This window comes from Lepisosteus oculatus, chromosome 16 (assembly GCF_040954835.1).
Source record: "Lepisosteus oculatus isolate fLepOcu1 chromosome 16, fLepOcu1.hap2, whole genome shotgun sequence".
NCBI classification, from domain to species: domain Eukaryota; kingdom Metazoa; phylum Chordata; class Actinopteri; order Semionotiformes; family Lepisosteidae; genus Lepisosteus; species Lepisosteus oculatus.
This window is the reverse complement of record NC_090711.1, coordinates 18,790,853-18,797,799: the sequence shown is the minus strand read 5'-3', so window position 1 is coordinate 18,797,799 and position 6,947 is coordinate 18,790,853. Positions and strand designations below refer to the sequence as shown.

Below are 6,947 nucleotides of genomic sequence, written 5' to 3'. Positions count from 1 at the left end.
AGTGACGCAGGCCGACTGCTCTGTAGCCCGGAACTCATGCAGCTGCTGGCCTCCCTGCAGCCAGAGGACTGCCACCTGGACTCCGCTCCCCCTCTCTCCTGCCTGCCTGCCTGCTTGCTTGCCTGCCTGCTTGCCTGCCAGTCCCGGGTGGGGTCCCTGCTCTTTGATCAAAGACCGCAGCGACGGGCGTTGCCAGCCTCCTTAGCTTAGGCCCCTCCCACCAGGAGCTGCTGTGCCGAGCGAGCTGCAAGGGAAAGCGGACCGTCAGCACCTGTGGGAGGGAGGAGGAAGGAGCAGCTCTCTCTTGGGAGAGACACACACACACCTACCTGCCTGCCTGCCTCCCTCCCTAAAAAAAAGAAAAAGGTGTATATATCCAAGTTTTTTGGAGGGAAAATGCACGGGAGCTGAAAAGGGGGCCTGCCTGCTTGCCGAGAAAGTCGAGACACGAGAAAGTGCACAGAGGGAGGACGGGAATGGAGACAGAGACAGGGAGAGAGAGACACGGACGGATGAGAGACGAGACTGGAGAAGAAGGAGCTCCTGTCCACCTCCCTTGCTTGCTCGCTAGCTACGTCTGTCTTTTCATTGCTGAGAGAAGGTAGTGCACCGTTCACGGAGGCGCTGCAATACTGGGCCAATGAGTAGAGAGGACAGAGCAAGCTCCTGATCCAGCTCCCTGTTCCAAAAATCCATTTAATATGTGGTCCCCCGATGGGGGACGTATCAGAAATTAAACTGATAAAAGATTTTTTCAATTTTATTGAAGGACAGCGATCTTGTTTGCCATCTCCCCAATTTCTCTTTCACCTTTCTCAGACGTTCCTCCCAGTTTAATTTTACCATACTTTCCTTATGAAACTGTACTCCTAGCACCCTCACTGGGGTTTGTCATAACTGTTAATCCACATATCGCCTCCGTTCTATCTCTCCATGTCCTATAATATTGAATTGTACTTCTGCTTTTATTCGACATAGAACCCGTGCCCTTTGCAAATCCCTTCTCTATGCTTAGTGCCCTTTGCATACTTCATTCTGTACTATGGAACAGGGTGATGTCGTCCACATAAGCCCCTACTTTGACTTCATGTCCTCCACTTCCAGGGACCAGAACCCCACGCACGCCTGGGTCTTTCCGGATTCGCTCTAAAATGGGTTCGGTATACACGATGTACAACAAAGGGGATAGCGAACAACCTTGACGCACTCCACATTTAACCAGTATTCCTCCGCCTAACCTGCCATTAACACACACCCTAGTCTCCACCTTCCTATACAATGTTTGTAACCAAGTGACAAATTTCTCACTTACCCCCATTCTTCTCAGTGTCTCCCATAGGACAGCGTGGTTCACCCTGTCAAAGGCTTTGTTTTGGTCCAAGTTCACCAACCTTAATGGCAGTTTTCTATCTTCAACCCATTCCGGCGTGTCTCTGATCAGCTGCAAATTCCAACTTATTTTCCTACCTGCAACTCTGCAACTCTGGTTTCCCTGCACTAGAAACACCATTACCTTCTTCAGTCTTCGTCCCAGTATCCTTGCCAGTATCTTGTAATCTGCACATAACAGTTGTAACGGCCTCCAATTATCTAGGCTAGTCTTGTCCCCTTTCTTTTATAAATCAGAGCCAATATCCTAGTTCTCATAGTTGGCCCCATCACACCCTTTTCCAAAATTTCAGTAAAAAACTCTGACAGCATTGGCTCCAACCTTTCCCAAAACATCACATAAAACTCGGTTGGTAACCCATCCACCCCAGGGACTGTGCCTTTCCGCAACCCTTCCAGTGCCTCCTTCATTTCTACAGTTGTTATTGGGCCGTCCTCCCCTTCCTTCCTCCCCATCTGACTTCACACTCACACCAGTCATCAACCTGTCGCGCATGCCAATATCCACCTTTATTCCTGCAAACAGTTCAGTGTAGTTTTTAGTAGCACAGTCCAACATTCCTGCTTCATCCTCGACTAATATCCCTCCCTTCTTCAGAAGACCATTACAGTGGTCTCCTGCTGCGCTCTCACCGAGCCAAAGAACTGGTGTGAGCATTGTTCCTCTCCTTCCATTCGTGTACCTCTCAGCCTGAAAAGATAGTCCTTGGCCCACTGGAGCCATTTTGTTCTGAGAGTTGTCCTGACTTTGGATTACTTTCTGCCCTGCATGTTTGGTCCCGGCCTATCACGTAAGCTAGTACTCCTTTCAGGCAGTTCACCAACACCTTGGCAATTAGCTTGCAATCCACACAGAGCAATTACAATGACCTCCAGTTCTTTAGGTCCATTGCTGACCCTTTCTTGTACAGCAGCGTGAGGATGCCTTCCCTCATCGAGTCGCTCATGATCTTTCTATGGAAGACTTCTTCCGTAACCTGCATCAAAAGGGCCCCTACAACATCCCAGAATGTGCGGTAGAATTCAGCGGGTAGCCTGTCTCTACCTGGAACTTTACCTAGCTTCATGCTTAGTAAAGCATCACCAAGTTCTTTCAGGCTGATTGGTACCTCCAGGTGCTCCTGGGCCTTTTTGGGTATCTGTGCCACGATGTTATCTAATAACGTTGTCCCCATGAGTTCATCTACTGGCTTTTGGGTAAAGAGAAGCTTATAATAGTTCCTCACTGCTTCCAACATCTTATCGCTACCAGGTACTATCCTCCCCAATTGGGTCTGGATGCCTGACATCACTCTCTGCCTTTGCCTCTGCCATATTTGGCAGACGAAGAAGCTGGAGCATGTTTCATGTGCTTGTAAGTACTCCACATGAGCGCTAAACAGGTACTTTTTTGCCTTTTGTTCATAGTAACCTCGTAGTTTAGCTTTTGCCGTTGAAATAGCCTCCAAACTCACCACCGTGCCCTTATTACACTGAGAATGTAAGCTATTCAGTTCTTCCTGCAGCTTCCTACCCTTCTGCCATTCTCGCTTGAGTCTTACTAAGAAGTAAGCTCTCGACTCCCCCCTAATCTTCTTCTTCAACTGCTCCCCCCAGTCAATCAGGGAGATACCCTGCTTTCTCTCCTTCCACCACTTACACAGTTTAGATCTCATTAGACTGACATACTCTGCTTCCTTCAGAGTCTCCGTGTTCAGTTTCCACACCCCACGTCCAAACTGATTGTTTAAATGTGGAAAGTAAATCTCCACCTGGGCATGGTCTGAAAACCCAACTGGCTGCACCACCGCCTTCTCAACAAGTGCCCCTTGTGAAGCAAAAACATAGTCAAGGTGTTTTGCAGTGCCCTGAGCACTCCTCCAAGTGGCCCCAACTTTCCCTTTTGCGGCTCGAAAGGTACAGTCAAAAAGGCCAAACTGAGATAAAAGGAGGTTAAGTTGACTCGCCCTTCTTGTCCTGGAGATCGACGTTTAAATCCCCTCCTATAACAATCCACTTGTTAGTCAGGCAGACGGGGTCTTTAAAGAAGTCTGACCATAAAGTACCATTGCCGGGGCATATACAGACACACACACATGCACGCACACACACACACTGGAAGCTACTAACACCAAAACAAATATCGAAAACCAACACTCTCCCGGGAACTACATTCTCACATCTTTCTACCATACAATCGTTATTACCTAGTAAGATTCCTATGCCAGAGGAATGGACCCCACCAATATTCCACCGTGAGTCTCCTCTATCCCACTCCTGTGTAAACTGTACAACATCACTCTCATCTTTTAAGCAGACCTCCTGCCACAGACAGATGTCAAAGCACATAGTTTTCAGGTAAGTGAACACCACCGTCCTCTTAACCGTGTTCCTTAACCCACGTACATTTAATGTTAGGATCTTCAGCATTAGGGTTATAACAAGGACTCTGAGTACTGGCGTAGGAACGGCATCAGCCCCACATAAGCCTGACGCACAGCCACCCCTCTGGTGACAGCAGCAATTTGTAGACATGCCCAGAGCCCCCACACAAATTGCATCTGGGCTCAGATCTGCATGTCAATGCACTGTGACCTACTTCATCGCATTTCCTGCACACCTGGACCTTGCAGTCCGAAGCATAATGACCTCTCTGCCCATAACGCCTACATTTGAAAGGTTGCTCTGGGTAATACAGGTAATACAGGTATCCTCTTTTAACCCCAATTGTAAAGGACACAGAGTGGTGTAAAAGCCCGTCCTCTGCTTTGGGGTCAACTCTGAAGCGAACCATGTACGTTCTCTTCCTGTTCCATATTTTCTTCCTGTCAAGTATCTTTACCCCAGTATCGTGCACATCCAAAAACCTTTTTAGGAAGTTCACAATGTCATCTTTGAACATGAACATGTCATAGGGGCTAAACACATGGACCCATAAGGGCCTCAGCTCACGAGCAAACAGTGGCTCGAGTAAAACATTTACAAAAAGCTCTTCTTGTCTACGTGCAGTCAGTATGGACCACACCTTCACACACGGGTCAGGAGATGACAGTGAAAGATCGAAAATGTTCTTACCCAGGAAGCTCTGGAGGCAATAAACATCTTCCGGTTGACTTCTTATCTTCAAGGTACTTGAAGATAATGTTGTCATCAAAGGCATCCCTCTCAAAGTCCTTTTCAAAAGCTTCTTTCCGTAGCACGAAACACACTGTAGCGGCAATGCTTGTTAATAAGACAGAATTAAGTGTTGCTGTGCTTTCCTAAATGATGCCCTATCTCTCTCTTCATTTATGTGGTGCAGCCACAGAGAAGCTATTCATGCAGGCTGATTTAAAGATGTTTTCTTTTGATAAGGGACAGCTCCCAAATGGGGATGCACTTAGATAAGCCTGGCTATCATGATCAATGGTCATCCATTGGCGCCTATCTGTCTAGGGAGTGCCAGATGGACATCTGGATTGCATTCCTAGGTGTCAGGAGTAAGTCTCATATCTCACCTTGATCAACCAATCAGGAACTGGTAGGGCAGAGTAACCCACGTGGGACTCTGATGTCCATGGAACTTTCAGCCAATGAACGAGCTGAAGTTCCTACCGGTAAAAACAGGCAACACAAAGAGCCTGTGGGAACAATTCCAGAAGGAAATCTCTAGGGAGAATTCCAGGTGTGCGAAACAATTCCAGGGCAGGACGGCCCAGGAGCAGAAAGGCTCCCAAGGGCAGGACATTCTCGCAGCGTGCCTCCTGACCATCCTGAGACTCAGCCCGGACAACCACGGAACGCCCAGTGTGTCCGAGTGCCAGAACTTTCCTATGTTCTAAGAGTCTAGAGTGGAGGTTGCCACGAGTAACCAAAGGATCCACCCGAGGTTAGCATCAGCAGCAAGCCTCATGAACAGGTCGGAACTGTGGACAGCTGAATCACTATTCAGAACTAGCTCTTCATCAGGAACGAACCTGTCCTCTTCCTGACCTGCTGGGACCTACAGTCATCTTTTCTCCTGAGCACAACTTTGCTAGTTTCAGCCAAAACTAACTAGCTGGTCAGTGAGCATCAGCAGCGCACCGTCGCAAGCTGCACAGCACAGCCTGGCACGGAGCCAGAGAGCCCGCAGGAGATCTGAATCTCCAGAGATTGGATGAGTATTCAATTTCACTGCATTACAGCTCAAGAATTCAATTGTTATCCCAACCAGTTGATATCAATTTAATTCCTAAGAGTTATGTACTTGTTTTGAGTATCTAATGTAGAAGTTATAACCAAGTTCATTTACGAAACAGTCTAAATGAATGATATACCGAGCGTATGTCCTCTTGATATGTATAACACTTCGTAACTGAATGAATATATATCTTTTGTATTCTGATAACCCTCACAATAAGATCTGTTAGGTTTATATGCATATTTTATGTATTAATAAATATATTCTTGTGTATTAATACCTGTGTGTGTGCGTTGTTTGAGTTATACCCCAAGGTTGGATTCTAAAGCCATTAAAATAATCATTTTGTGATTAACGGCTACAATTAATAATTGTGCCCGTAAATGCCCAAACCCTACAGAACTGGTGCCTCGTGAGAGCACACTACAACACCATGTAGCTTGGCTTTGTATTCTTGGTGGCCAAAGTCTTCTCCATTTTCAGCAGTATGGCCGGAATCCTCTCCCCCACAAAAAAGTCATCATTGCCCTGGATAATACACCGTTCACCCCTTCCCTCTTTCAGCTAGAAATTCAAGCCGCGGTCAGGCCACGCACTTGGGATCTTCGCTAAAAGAGCGAGAAGTGATGCGCGATACTGCTGTAGACAGACATGTGGGGGTCCCACTTCCGGATCGTGGCATTGGCTGCCACCTCTGGATCCCAGAGAAGGCACAGCTGGCTGGTGGCATTCCTGCATCAGGCAGCCGCCTGGACTCCACTCCCACTGTTGCCCATCTTCCAGCCCAACATGCGGGCCTTGATCTTCTGTCAATGACCTGACAATGACCGCAGCCCGAGGGGGTGACTACTTCATTGGCTTAGGCTCCTCCCACAAGCAGCAGCATCTACTGACCTGCAAGTAGAAACAGAGCAGCAGGTAAGGAAATGACAAACTGGATTTCAGGTCACACAAATCTACCTCCCTACCAAATAAAGGACAGAAGAAGGAAAAAGGAAGATCATCTGTCCCCTTTGCTTGTGTGGTCTGTCACTGGACCTTGAGAGAAGGTAGTGCACCATTCATGAAAACATAATACCATGTCTATGCATAGCAAGCTCCTGATCAATTTCCCTGTTCCGAAAATCTATTTAATACGTGGTTACCCATATGGGGGACATTTTGGATATTAAACTGAAAAGATAAGATTAAAAAAAAGTTTATTCCAAACAGTCAATTAACAGAACAAAAATAAAACCATCCAACTGCAGACTCTACAACCTACAGTAATCCCCATCCATCTTACCCTTGCAGCAAAATGACCCCATCAATATACATCCTGGTACACCCTAAACTGAACCTCCCCCCACCCCCAACTCACTGCTTCACCAAGTAACCTAGTTCTACAACTGTTGAATAAATTATATGTAAAGACATA

General features: G+C 47.1%; 1 pseudogene; it reads right to left on the bottom strand.

The window, feature by feature from the left end:
* Positions 1-599: 599 nt before the first annotated feature.
* On the bottom strand, positions 600-778 carry LOC138223519 (U2 spliceosomal RNA; annotated as a pseudogene).
* Positions 779-6,947: the final 6,169 nt, after the last annotated feature.